The 13,550-nt window shown below is 35.4% G+C and overlaps 1 long non-coding RNA gene across 1 annotated transcript in view; it reads right to left on the bottom strand.

The window, feature by feature from the left end:
• Positions 1 to 1,650: 1,650 nt before the first annotated feature.
• The window catches only part of LOC136052521 (uncharacterized), a 53,362-nt gene continuing 41,462 nt past the window's right edge, over positions 1,651 to 13,550 (bottom strand). The window contains exon 4 of the long non-coding RNA XR_010622552.1: positions 1,651 to 1,716. This is a non-coding gene — a long non-coding RNA (uncharacterized LOC136052521). The remainder of the gene's footprint in view (positions 1,717 to 13,550) is intronic.

Here is a 13,550-nt window from a genome sequence, read left to right as displayed (position 1 = left end):
TAACAAATAAAGAAATAATAATAAAAAAAAAAGACCAGTTGGCACCTCCAATTTGGTCTACTACTTGAAAATAATTTATCTGAAATTAAAGTGATTGAGAATTGTGAATTCTCTCTCAAAAACACAAGCCAGGATTAGTTTGTAATTACTATGACATTTGCATCAGTTCAAAGCTATATAATTATTCAACTCAAAACAGAAAATTGTAAAATAGAAAAGAGTACATCCCTCAAACAAGCTGTTTTTAAATAAACATCAACTACATTAGCTTTACAGCAAAGCATTTCTTTGAATATCTACTGTAACCATTTTATCTTAATGCTCAAAACTATTTTACCTGTTAAGACACAAAGAAGAGCAACAGAAAACTCAGGGAGAGCTAATTACAGAACTGAAACAATGCAGAGAATTCATTTCCCAAATTTCAGAATCTAGCACCAAACAGACATCATTATCAGACCAAAAAAAACCCCTAATAATACTAAAACAATTCTCGCTTACTCTCTCACCACGGTCATATTAACTCCTGTGAGAGAGAGGAGGAATCGTCATATGCTATGTCATTTCTATTTAAAATAGATTTTTTAGCCATAATAACATTTTGACATACCGTAATGTAAATAAACTGTTCTTTCCCATCCCAATATTTCCTTCTGTGTGTCTCTGTCTTCCTCTGTCTCAGTCTCCCTCCTCTTTTTGTTTTAATATATGGCACACAGACAGACACACGCCCCCGTCACTGTCAATATGCACACTCATTAGCAATATGTCAGGCTGGCATTTTCAACACATACTCCAGAGCATAACTGAACTACCACGCAGAATGCGTATACACACACACACACGTAAAATACAACCGCAGAGAAGATGAGCTCGGTGGAGTCATTTTTAACTTGGAAAACTACGTAAACATGCGAAAGGAATAAGTAACATTCTCAAGCAATGTTTTATAAAAGTGCTATTGAAGAGGCTTTCCAGCTGATGGAACCAACACGGCTCGCATTTCAAATGCACACACAAATATTTATATATAAAGGTGAATATTTTAACGGGATATCTTAACACTGAATTAAAAATGCAAGTATACAGGGTTTTCCTTCTTTTAATCTGCCTTTCAGATTGCATTCTACCTTGAAGAACTGAGTGAAAAGAAGCATTACAAAACAAAACCGAACTGAACTACAAGATCCTACAATATAGGCTGTCAACAGCATTTGTAATTCCTACGATTGAGAAAATTAACTACGAAAAATACTGCATCTGTATATCTTTGAAAACCGTCTGACAAGACAGTGAAGAACGCCTAGAAAAGGTGAGTAGTATTGAACTACAGTTTTGGTTATCTACCTTTTGATGCACTGATAAAACATTCGAAATTGCCATTGCCTCTGCTTTAAAATACAACAGAATAGCTTCATGTGTCACCCTGAAATGAAAGGTATCATCAAAGACCCTTCACTACATTTTTCAAGTGCACAGACACAGGAGAACGGTATGGGGAAAGGAACATACCTTTAGTTATCCCCGCGAACGACTTCTCTGCACATCTACATAGTCCTGCAGCTCCAACAGTACAAAAGTCGACACTGCAGTGCTTGTGATCTCTGTGACAATGGTATCATACTGCCAGCAATTTTTTCGATTAAACTTCTCAGACATGGTAGCAACTTTGTTAATTATGATATTAGCCAGCTGGCGGGTACAATCAATCATCCACTGTAAGAAAGCCAGACAAAGAGACATCTAATCATTGCAACCAGAGCAGATAAATTTTGTTCCTTTCTTATACGTGTCAAAGATTCTTTCCCTCCTGACCCTCTACACAGCCATCCACTGTCAAATTTAGATTCAGCAAGCTTCCAGCATTTCTTTATCCCTGCCTTAGATCTGAAACTCCTGGTTATCAGGAAGACAAGCGTCACCAGCTGTCTCAGAGCAGGAAGGCAATCAGGTGAATAGTACTTATTATCTCTCATTGCCTTCTGAGGAACAACAAGATTGATTTTGGACCAACAACACATCCAGATCCCAGGCACAGCTACTACTATGGCTTCCAGACCAGAATATGGCACGTATATAAAGGTGACCCCAGCCTTTATTAAAACCACATACTATAAATTTGAGGGTTGGAGGTTTTTTTTATCTCTACTCTTAACTTTTTTATTTTTTTTCATGCATGGCTGCTGTGGATATTTCCTTATTCCAGACCTCCTTCCCTTCCACCTAAAAAAATCCAGGCAAACCTACTGCACCAGTACTCCAGAGAATGTGTTTCACAGTTGGGTAGTCTTAATTGGGCCCACAGAAGCAGTTAGCTACCATTAAAGGCTTCTCTGTATACATCTTCCTCTCAACAAGTCTGATAGTCTATAAATTCCAACTAGCAAAGCCTACACTTTGAGAAGGTTAAAAATGCAAATATGTTATACGCTCAAAATATAAAAGCATGCAAACAAAATACAAGCTGGTAGCCAATTTCAACGTTGCTTTGCATTGCAATATTTCATCTTTCCATTTACTGCAACACCTGACAACCTCGTGTTGGTGGTGCAAGCCTTCTTTTTTATATAAACCAAATACACAACAGAGTACTGTAAGGTAATTGATATCAAGCAGAAAAAAAGGAATTACAATAACATAAATGCCATCACAGTCGAGCATTCTATTACAAAACTTGGTAATTTTGAAATGTCTTCAGACAATTCAATTTAACTAATTAGAGCTAAGCGCAGTAATCAACTAATCTTAATTTATAAGAACTCACAAAAAATTTTATGCCCACTTTTGAATTCACATTACATTGGTTAATGTAGCACTTGAACCAATGGTAGCTTTCCCAAAGCCAGAAATTTTCAGATGTGATCCTATGTTTAGTAAACTTAAAGGCTAGTTTAATATTAAAACTTCTACCCAGCAATACCGTGGATACATCTGTGCCATCTTATCTTAAATAAGATGATACTCTCAACTTTGCTGTCTATTAAAAAAAAAAAACAAAAAAACAACAACAAAAAAAACCTTTGTTTTTAACAAATCAATTGAAAACAATACGTTTTTTCTTGAAGGTTATCACATACAATTCAGATAAAATTTTCACACTTCCTTGGAAACCAAACAAAACAGCAACAGTCAGAAAAAAGCAGCTTGTGGGAGTTTCAATTATACTTGACTTCACTTCTTGAAATTACAGCATTGCCAGAATCTGCTGTCTTTCAGAAGTCAATTTTTTCTTCAATGTAACTGTCTCATTTAGAAAATTTACGAAGCCACAACAAGAACAAAATTTGTTACTGGTCAAAACACAGCTAATTGCTTTCTGATATGTGTTGAAAAGGATGAAGGCAGGAAAATAAATTTCATTCTCAAATGCAATGCCATCCATCCAGACATTTTGGGTGACTGATCAAGTATTCACTCAGCTTCTCAGTCAGATACTGAAGATCACCAGTTCTGCACTTTTACTTTTACTTGAGTTGTTAACAAGTTGAGATCTAGCTCAAGTACCTCCATACTCTACTCCCATCAATGGAATAGCAGACGCGCTGTTAGAAAGATCCTCGTCTGACTAAAATAACTAATTTAATTTGTAAAAATATTTACAACAAAGAGAATTTTACTCAGAAGTTAAGGAAGACCTTTGTACATTATTATTCCTTGTTTCTACTGTTGTACTCAAATCAGATCTTGGTTTTATAGGCAGCCTGTAAAAATAAATTAGTAGTCTTGATCCTAATATCCTGACTAAGTATAAGGCAAGAGGAAATCATTGTGTGTATTAAATGAGTGAGTCTTTGAAAGTACATGGGAATAGAAGGTTGAGTAAAAACTGATTCCAGAAGGTGAATCAAACTATCAGACATATAATCCTGTGCATAGCAGTATCTCTAGCCAGCAACCAGCATGGACCTGACTATGTTTCTAAGCTGACAGAGCAGATCTGAGCCGGTGCAGATGAAAAACAAATAGGATGGTCTCATCCAAATTGAAAGTCTGAATAACAGAATGAAAGAAGGATAAAATCTGGTGCGTGAGCAGCACTTACATTTGTACATTTTCAAATTTTCAATATAAATATATTAGGCTTTTCTCTCACTTATTTTTTTTCTCCTTACTTCAGAGTTCACAGTGGAAAAGCACAGAGTAAGTCTCACCTACTCTCAGCTTTTAAGCTGGTCATCTGTGCGCTCTGCTGTCACCACCGGGATAAGGGATACAGGCATGACAGAGATCTACTGGGCAAGAATAGTTTACACATTTCCATACCTAGACATAAGTCAAATTACAGGTCTGCTGCATGTACTTCTCTCTCTCTTGGTTATAACAAAGGCTATGAAATCAGCCTGAATTTAATATTAACTCTGCTTTGAGCTGGGCCTTGGACAAGTTGACCTTCTGAGGACTCTTCCAATTTGAATTATTCTAATTAATCAATGTATTGGCTAAAGTGGAAAAAAAAAAAAGCACCAGAGTTGTCAAATATTTTGGGAGATGTACCCAGTAATATGAATTACATATGTAAGAATATTCCAAAATGTTTTGATCAGCCATCATAATTGCATTGCGCAGTCTCAGACTGACATTAGCCTTCTTAATTTGTAAGTTATGTATACATTAAAAATGTCAGTCTTATAAATCTTCCATTTGTTCTCTAAATCTTGTACATCTTCTATTCAGTACTTCATTAAAAAATTAAGTAAAAATATGCAACATTGTCTGTAAATCATACATTAAAAAAAAAACCAGACAGCTTAATGAAAGGAATACTCTTCACCTCGCAAGAAAGTGGGCTTGTAAATTATTTTTTAACGTTCAGAGGCTCACAAATAAAGAGTCCACACATTTTGCAGCAACAACACAGAAACTAAGACCAAATAAAAGTACATAAAGTCAATGCAGAGTATGCACAGATGCCGGCTGGCAAGTTTAAGGGATCACAAATGGCAGAGCAAGCATATGAGAAACAGTGTCCTCCTGCAGTGAACCTCTTCGAGAAATCAGGAGCTTCAGATGCTCAGTTATGCACTAAGCCACAAATCCCCTCACACACTGATTGATTCCTTCTTAATTCCAAGAAAGAACATATGTAGCTACAGACAGAGAGCTTCTGGTATAATTTCTCATTTTGGCTTGTCATACTCATCAAAAATAGCCGCAGATTTATTTTACTTTATTTTTAGCAGTGCAAATCAAGGGTTAGCCTTTGTCATAAATTGCACATATTTCATTGAATAGAATGAAACTGTAAAGTTTCACAGCACTGAACAATGTCTGCTAAGGTCATGTGTAGCTTCTCCAGGGGGAAGCTCCTCAAGGCAGATGTGAAGAGGCCACATGTTGTGTCAGTTCTTAGAACAGAATGAATAGAAGTGAAATATTAATGTGTGGTAAGAAAAATGACCTTTCTTACAATCTTGGAATTGATCAAGGAAGAAAAGACGGACTATTTTTTTCTCATGCATCACTATGATCAACAGGTTCTGTTTTCTCCCTGTTTAACATTATCAGTACACGAGTTGAGGACTTCTGCTCTGAACAGCTCTTAGTGAGCCCCAAAACTCTGATTTTTCTTGCACCAGTGTTCAGTCACCCACATTCGTTGCTAAACATCTCATCTTTGACAAAGTTCAGTAGCAGGTATCCAGAAAAAAAGCACAAGGGCAAACACAAAGAATTTTTTCCCAGTATAATTTCCCAACTTCTGCCTATTCATGATGAGGAGGCTTACTCAGTACAATTAATGACAGGATGACTTAATGCAGCATATTCCACAACTTCTGTGACACAGAATAAAAAAAAACAACAACCAAACAACAACAAAAAAAAAAAGTACAGCCCAAGAATGCAGTGAAATAAATGACAACATAGGAAATCTCACATGAACAGGAAGCCAAGGGTAAAATGAAATCTACCAAAATAATTCTACCCTACTGAACAATAGCAACTAAAAATTAAAAATGAAGCAAGACATTCATTCACATTCAGAATGCCAATGCCGCACAATTCTGGATTAAAGAATTTTATTAGAATCACTCCATCACTCTGTAAGATAAGTCAAGAAAAACTTGCATTGTCTTAACAGAAAGATTTTTTTTCACATACAAAACAACTTCTCAAAGTGGGTCTCATTAGGTCAAGTGAAACATTGGAGCCCCAGGGCTCCAGAAGCTGGCAGCAGATCTTCCCTGAAGGCACCATTTTGCAAGATACTATTGAGCAGAAATTCCTTCCCAATTTTGCAGTTACAAAGCCTTTTCTAAAGCAAAAAGTTCCTACCTGCACTAAACTGGAACAAATTTCATTATGCTTATGGGATAGCAGACAGACACATGGAAACACAGAGTGAAATGACATCTGAATTTAACAAAAGCTTGCACTGGAGACAAAAACGAAGACAAAATATGTCGGTGAAAACATATTGCTATGTTACAGTAATGCATTCTCTTTAGGTCATATAGAACTTATTTTTTTTCCAAAAAGTAAAAAAATGCACTTACAATTGAAGTATTCTCCATTTTTTTCTGTACAAAAATGAAGCATGTAAAATACTAATGATGTACCTGAATCAAACTGTGGTATCTTACACATTAGAAAGGCCATTTTTAGCGTTCCAAACAAATAAACAATAACTTAAAATACATTATAAGATTTTTATTTATTGTCTGTCTATAATTCATTCTTTAAATAAAAGTAAAGTGCTTGCTATAGTTACGCTTTGGGTTTGGATTTTCCAGAGGTAGATCTCAGTGAAAATGACAAACACGGGCATTCAGGATTTCAGTAATTTTCCAGATTCTTTTAACGAGATGCAATTAGTTCATTTCCTGACAGATAATGCTTTACACCTGATTAATTTCAGAACAGTTAAAAAGCTGAAACTCCAGATGCAAATAAAATAACAATTTAAAATAAAAGACAATATGGCCAGCTGTGCAACCATTTACATAAAAATCTGTTTCTTTCATATATATCCTAAAACTGGACTCTATTTCTGTTATTATTTTCAGTGTCAGAGGACAGCAGGCTCTTATAGAATCTTACATCAAGCAGTAGCTAGAAGTACAACAGTAATAGAAATATAGTTGGCAGGAAGAAAGATATTCATTATAACAGGCAAAAAATGTTTTCTTGCAGCAGATGTAATTGCATTGTATAACATCAAGGTCTTTTAATGCTTCATTATGGAAATTATTGTGATGTACATTCCTATCTACCTTTGTCGCAGTGAAGCAAGGCCAAATGTTACTCATTTTTTAAGACTAATTCCAAAACAGACGTTGCAAATTCTTGCAATAAGGAATACTTGGCTGTGTTATATGTCACTAAAGTTTTTTAAGATATCAAAATAGCATGGATACCCTAAACTTAAGGATGTTCAAATTCATTCTTTCTGGAGGTGTGTTCGTTTTAAATAAATCCTAGAAAGCTCAAAATGAAAAATATTTCAATTTCTCAGAAATTACCATATTCTGGGTTTTATTCTTCCACTTTACAAAGACTGTGTTTGCAGGAAAATACCAAAGAATTCCTGCACAAAATGACCAAAATGATCCTACGTAGCTGACCAAAGAGGTATCACTCAAGGATCCCCCTGCATTCCACATGAAAGTCCCTCCAGTTTCTCCATCACACAACTATCAACTGCCCCAGGCTTTATCACAGAGAAGTGGAAGTTCCTCATGAGGAGCATTCTTCTGCGGAAGAACAAACAAAAACTAAAAGCACCCAAATTACGCCCATTCTTTAAGCATTTTTAAGCCAAAAATATGACCAGTTTATAGAAGAAAACAAGAAATAGCCTTGTGCACCACCGTATATTAAAGATGCTGCACTGCAGTGAAATATATCAAATCTCTTATGAGCAAGGACTCCTTGAGATTTTAGCTGTTGCAGACGTAAAGCTCTTTGCTCACTTGAAAATGCTCACCACTTTAGTATTAATGATCACTAGAAAAATTAAATCGATGCTGTCACTCAAAAATGGAACAGATTTAAATCTTTTTGAGAAGGAAATTTAAGCTCTCTTGTGTAAATGCTGGAATCAAATATACTATTACAAAATGCTTTGTTGATAGTATTACTTAAAGCTAAAAAAACAAAAAGCAAAAACTAAAAAAACCCTACATTGTTCCTTTCCAGGTTTTGTTTGGAAAAGAAGAATTCATCACTATTTACCATAGTTAAACTGGAGGTAAGTTAAAAGTAAGTTCCCACTTAACAAAGCTAGAACTTTGAATAGGTTTAATCAAAGCTGCCTGAAGCAGAATAAACCTATGGTTAATCCCTGCTTTACGGTGCCTAAGGAGCCACTAATTTTGAACAGAAATTTAGATAGTGCCCCTAGCAGGCATGATCTTCAACATATGTTCATGTGTTAAGCTCCTTGTCAAGAAGGCACTGCTTTATATTGGCACTGGTGTAGTTCAGATTTCCATACCCAATAGCAGTCTACTCCAAATGTATATACTGTGACATCCGCCCATTCTTTGATATTTCCCCCATTTATCATACTTACCAGGAACAAAAATCTGCAAGTCTATAAAGAAATGAATGAATCTCATGTAACTGTTGTGATAAAGTCTCTAAGATGCTAAGTGCCAAGACTAAACAAAACCTGCTGGCTAGGAATTTCCCTGTATTTTAAAGACCCATACCAACTTAACTATGGTTAAGTTAAAGTTTGACAAACAAGTTCAGAGCGTGTAAAAAAGCATGTCAGAAGGAACAAAGTAAAACTGATGGACTTGAGTGGAAAATAAATAAAATAAATAAATAAATAAAACACAAGCGAGGAGTTAGGAAGATCATACATTAAGATGAAAGATGAAACAGATGCAATACACAGCAAAGATCAAAGAGCTCCATCAATTCATTCTGAGAGTCAAAATCCAGCTGAGCATAGGAGCTCTGTCCGCATAATAAGAAAGGTTGACTAAAACATAAGGATTAAACAGATGAGCTGTCTCCAGTGAATGTATGGCATACGAAGCCCTGCTGAGCCACTTGTAAAGACACTTTGGAATTGTACACCTGCTACTTCACAGTGAAACCTACAGGAAGCCAGCCCGGAAGGGCAAAGAAACCCACTAATGCACTAAATAACTATCTTTAGGAGAAAAAAAGGAAAAGTGTCTACACAAGAAAATGACATTTAACAGATTTGCTCTTCTCTCTCCAGCTAGTTTGTTTACCAAGTATTTCTGTCAGCACTGAATATAACGAAATTGCTACAACTATACTCTAATTCTCTTGAAATAAAAGGGCTTAGTGCATACCTAATCTATGAACACAAACATGAACATACAATGGGATCAGACTAGGATTTTCAATGAAAATATCTGTCACAGTATGACAATTTTGGGATCCCTTCTTGTACTCCATCACTCATATTAAATGGTCAGTGCTCTAATAACTTCAGTACAGCAATATTAAATAAGTCTGAAGGTCACTAAAATTGATGCTATTTGTAGTACTTGATGCCACGTTAAATAGTCTTACATTTAAATCTTCAGTTTTCTTGTCCTGTTCATTAAATAGATGTCAATAGAAGCATTTCAACCATCAAAAATGATAGATAATGACTGGTTTCTTTTTTCTCATTGCATTTAGTAGCAAGAAATAAAACTAGAAAAAAAGTTGTTCGCAACAGGTAAGAAACACTATTTAACCAAGCTTACAATTCTAGTATTAAAGTAAAATCCCTGTGGTCCATAAGCACAACAATTATGTAAGTAAAAAACTGTAGTACTACCTCTCAATTCACTCGCTTCATTACTCAAAGGAGCCCCACTGCAGTTTTCTAAAGCCTGTGAAAGGATCAGAGCAGTATGCTGCACCTCACTGCAAGGGACAGACAAAAGAAAGCCTCACATCAGAAGGCACCAAACCATAAGTTAAAATAATCAGGAAAAAAGCTGATTGAACACACACATACTTGGGATTTTCTTAAGGCTCTCCTTTCTACTGGATGTTCAATTAATGTCAGCTGCTTGCTACAGGTGGCTCTTTATTTATTTTTTAATGAATGTTACCAACCTGCTTGTCCCACGGATGTTATTTACAATCACATCTTTTTTTCTCGTTTTATTTGACAGAACAATCTCTTCAAGGATCTGGGCAGAGCTGATCTATTTGATTTGCAGGTTATCTACTGCCTGCAGATACAAGTGCTTTGATTGTTTACAATGCAGGAGTAATTGGTAACAGTTAAATAACTCCAGAGACTGATTTAAGAGTCCTTCACCCATTGCATGAAAGTAGGGCTTTATCCCTCAGCCCTCTATCTGGTTAAATTCTTAAAAGATTTCATTAAAAAAATAGCATATTGAAAAATACCAAATGCTATGATAATTAAAATAATCAATTGCTTGCCAGCATTATATATAATTTTAATGTTTTTAAATGAATTTGTTTTTGAAAATGAAAATTATAATAAGCATTACATTTCCAAAATTGATTGCAAAAATGAGTTTGTATTGCACAGTTTTAAGCCAGATTTCTACGGTGCTTCTTTCAGCAATCTATCCAAAATGAGAACATAAAACCAAATTCAGCAAGTATTCCTATGAGGAATTCTATGTGTTGCTTCATTGGTAATACATTGACTCCTGATTGCATATGTTCAAGCTGTAGATAATACTTAAAACAACTTTTCTACAAATTCGCCTAGCCTTGAGCAGTCAAACAACTTTGCTCCAAAGAAATCAGGATAATATTCGGTCTTGGAAAAAAAAGTTTTATTTGCAGATGCCATTTTATGGCCACTGAAATTGGCTGTTTCACAAAATGGTGTGGAGGCACAGTACCAGTAAGACTACACTGCTCACTTAACAGAACAACTTTTACTCTTTTTTTTATTCTAGACTTTTGCAGCATAGTAACCAGAAAACAGTAATGAAATAAGTCACCAAAGTTATTATATACTGCTGGACAACACCATCATGGATGTAACCTGACTCAGGTGCTAAGGCACACTGTGGAAAGACACCCCATTAGTACTGCATGGCTCAGGAGAAAGGCGTGCAGGAGGATATGGGGTATCCCTGGCCTTTCTTCATCACTGCAGCTCCTTCAAAGAGGGCTTCAGCAAGATTTATCAGCAATTTCTGCATAAAATTCATTGGGTTTTAGCAGGCTGAACAGCCAAGGCATGAGGCAAGTGTGATCCACCTGTGTAAGGACCAAACATGATGCCAGTGGCAGAACCGACACGCTCATGTGTCACTGTGGCTACTCTAAGTCTTTGCTGGGTGCTCTTCGGTTCCACACAAAGTTAACTGCAGCATTTCTTAATCCAGTTTGGGTAGAGCTCTCTTTTCAAGAAACGGAAAACAGTGAGAAAGCTAAGAAAGTACCTAAAGTCTTAACAATACCAATTGCTTGATTTCTTGGGGCATAAACATGCTTGTTAGCACATACCGTCAAGAGGAAGCTCATCGTTTTACAAATTACAACCAGCAGTGAATTACACTATACTTTTGCAGAAACCACTTAAGATATGTAAGCAGAGGCTCAGCCAACTTTTCTTTCAAAGAACTTTGTGAAGATACCATTAATAAAATACTACTGCACACGTGAAAATCACACCACTTTAAGACTAAATTGCAACCATTTCTATAGAGACATTCCAAAGACATTTCTCCTGAGATAGAGCTGCCACCTTGAAAAATTTCAACCTGATTCCCCAGCTGTTTAGGTACTACAGCTGTCATTTAAAAGGTCAGAGCCATCCCTTTTCATAATGAAGGCGCTGTTTTTCTTCTTCTGTCTTTAAATACTCCTGGACAGTTTTAGATATTCTTGTAGTAACTTTTGCAATGAAAATTGCACTATAAGTAGATAAAAAGGCAGTATGAGAAGTGTTCAAAACTCATCTTAAATGAGGAAACTGGCTCTATTGCTATCTTAATCATTCACCTCTGCAAGATCTGCAGTAGAATGTGCTTTCTTATTTACGATTGTTTGTTTTGCTTTTAATTTGAATAAAACACCATCAGCTTTTGCAATCTCCTAAAATAACCAGATTTTCCCCCATAGATGTCTAGAGATTCAGCAGAAGGAAAACAATATATTATCTGATTCTTTCAAGTTAATCAAGAAAGAAAAATTCCTTCTATGCTTCATAGTTCAGCAGAAGACTTTAAGAAAAAAAAAATCTGAAAGTACTTTGAAGTACGCCAAACCAAAGTAAAAAAATTACTTGCACCTTACTCTCAAACTCTCCTTTGCAATCAGCTTCAAACCAGACTTTGTTCTGCTTTGACATAAGGTAAGAGCTGTGATTAATTATTGCTTTCTTTTTTTTATTTTTTTGTCAGGAAAGACAATTATTTTTCAAGTCATTCTGTTGAGTTATGTGTGCAAGAGACACAACTGATCAGTTTTACATATAACTCTGGCTTGTCTTTGTAAATTTAGCCCACTGGATTCAATTTCCTAGTCTTAAACCAATCTTCTTCATATTTCCTTGAGGAGAAGATCAGACAATAAACTATATGCAAACTATAGTACTGTTTCAGAGAGTAATTTTTTTCTTCTGTCCCACTATCCAGTTTGAAAGGTTAACATCCATTGTACTCTAATTGTAGTATTTCAATTGTACTTTAATCAGGCAAATACGTTTCATGAAGTTAAAAGAGTATTAAAATTGATTCAAGGAAATTATTTTGAATAAAACAGGTGAGTTTTGCATTCACATCACAAATGAAACCCTGTTTATATGAAATTTTCCAGGCACAGGTCTGGTTTTAAGACAATATACAAAAACACATACACATTGTAAATGCTACTATACCCAGCATGAATTCTGCTTTTACAATTTGCTTTGATATAATGTCATGAATAATCTAACTAACTCCGTGTCAAATTCAGATGTTCAGCCTCATCTTGAAATCTCACTTTTTCTATCTGTTCAGCTTCATTTAAATAGTGGCCAAGTTGCTACACAAAGAGAATAAGGGTAAGACAGTTTGACCTACAGTTTGTACTTCAAGCAAAGGAGATAACATAAAAGATACAAATGAAAATGAACAAAAAATGCCCTGAAGAAATTTATTTTCTTTCAGGTTTAAAATACTCGTAAGCAAAACCTGATAATACTTCCTCAGCTCTTCAGATTCAGCTTTCACTGATGAAGACAGCGCTACAGCATTCACTTGCACATGATCACACATACCTAAATCTGTAGAAAAAATAGATCTGTAAGTCATTTTTAGTCTGAACTCTTCGAAATGGATTACAAGCATTTCTGTGAATGATTTCAGACACTAGATGGTATAACTAGAGTCAGGCTTGTCACACTTCAGCAATGATTATGCATTTACCACAGTTTTCATTATATCAAAAATGCTTCAGCTTCATCAGCAACAGATGAATTCATTAATTTCTTTATTAATTCAAACGATTTTTTTCCAATTTTTTAGAAGCCCCAAGGTTCTCTCAGCAATATTGGCTCCTTCTCTGTTCCATAAAATTGTAATCAATCTCTATTATTGTCATGAAAATGGTATTTGTCACTTTGCTGAGAAAAAAATAATCAATACATCTTGCAGGGC

Source organism: Cyrtonyx montezumae, unplaced genomic scaffold (assembly GCF_038088225.1).
Source record: "Cyrtonyx montezumae isolate F1298 unplaced genomic scaffold, pur_monq_1.0 scaffold_3, whole genome shotgun sequence".
Taxonomy (NCBI): Eukaryota; Metazoa; Chordata; class Aves; order Galliformes; family Odontophoridae; genus Cyrtonyx; species Cyrtonyx montezumae.
Note: the sequence above shows the minus strand (reverse complement) of the source record. Positions and strands in the feature narration are given on the sequence as shown.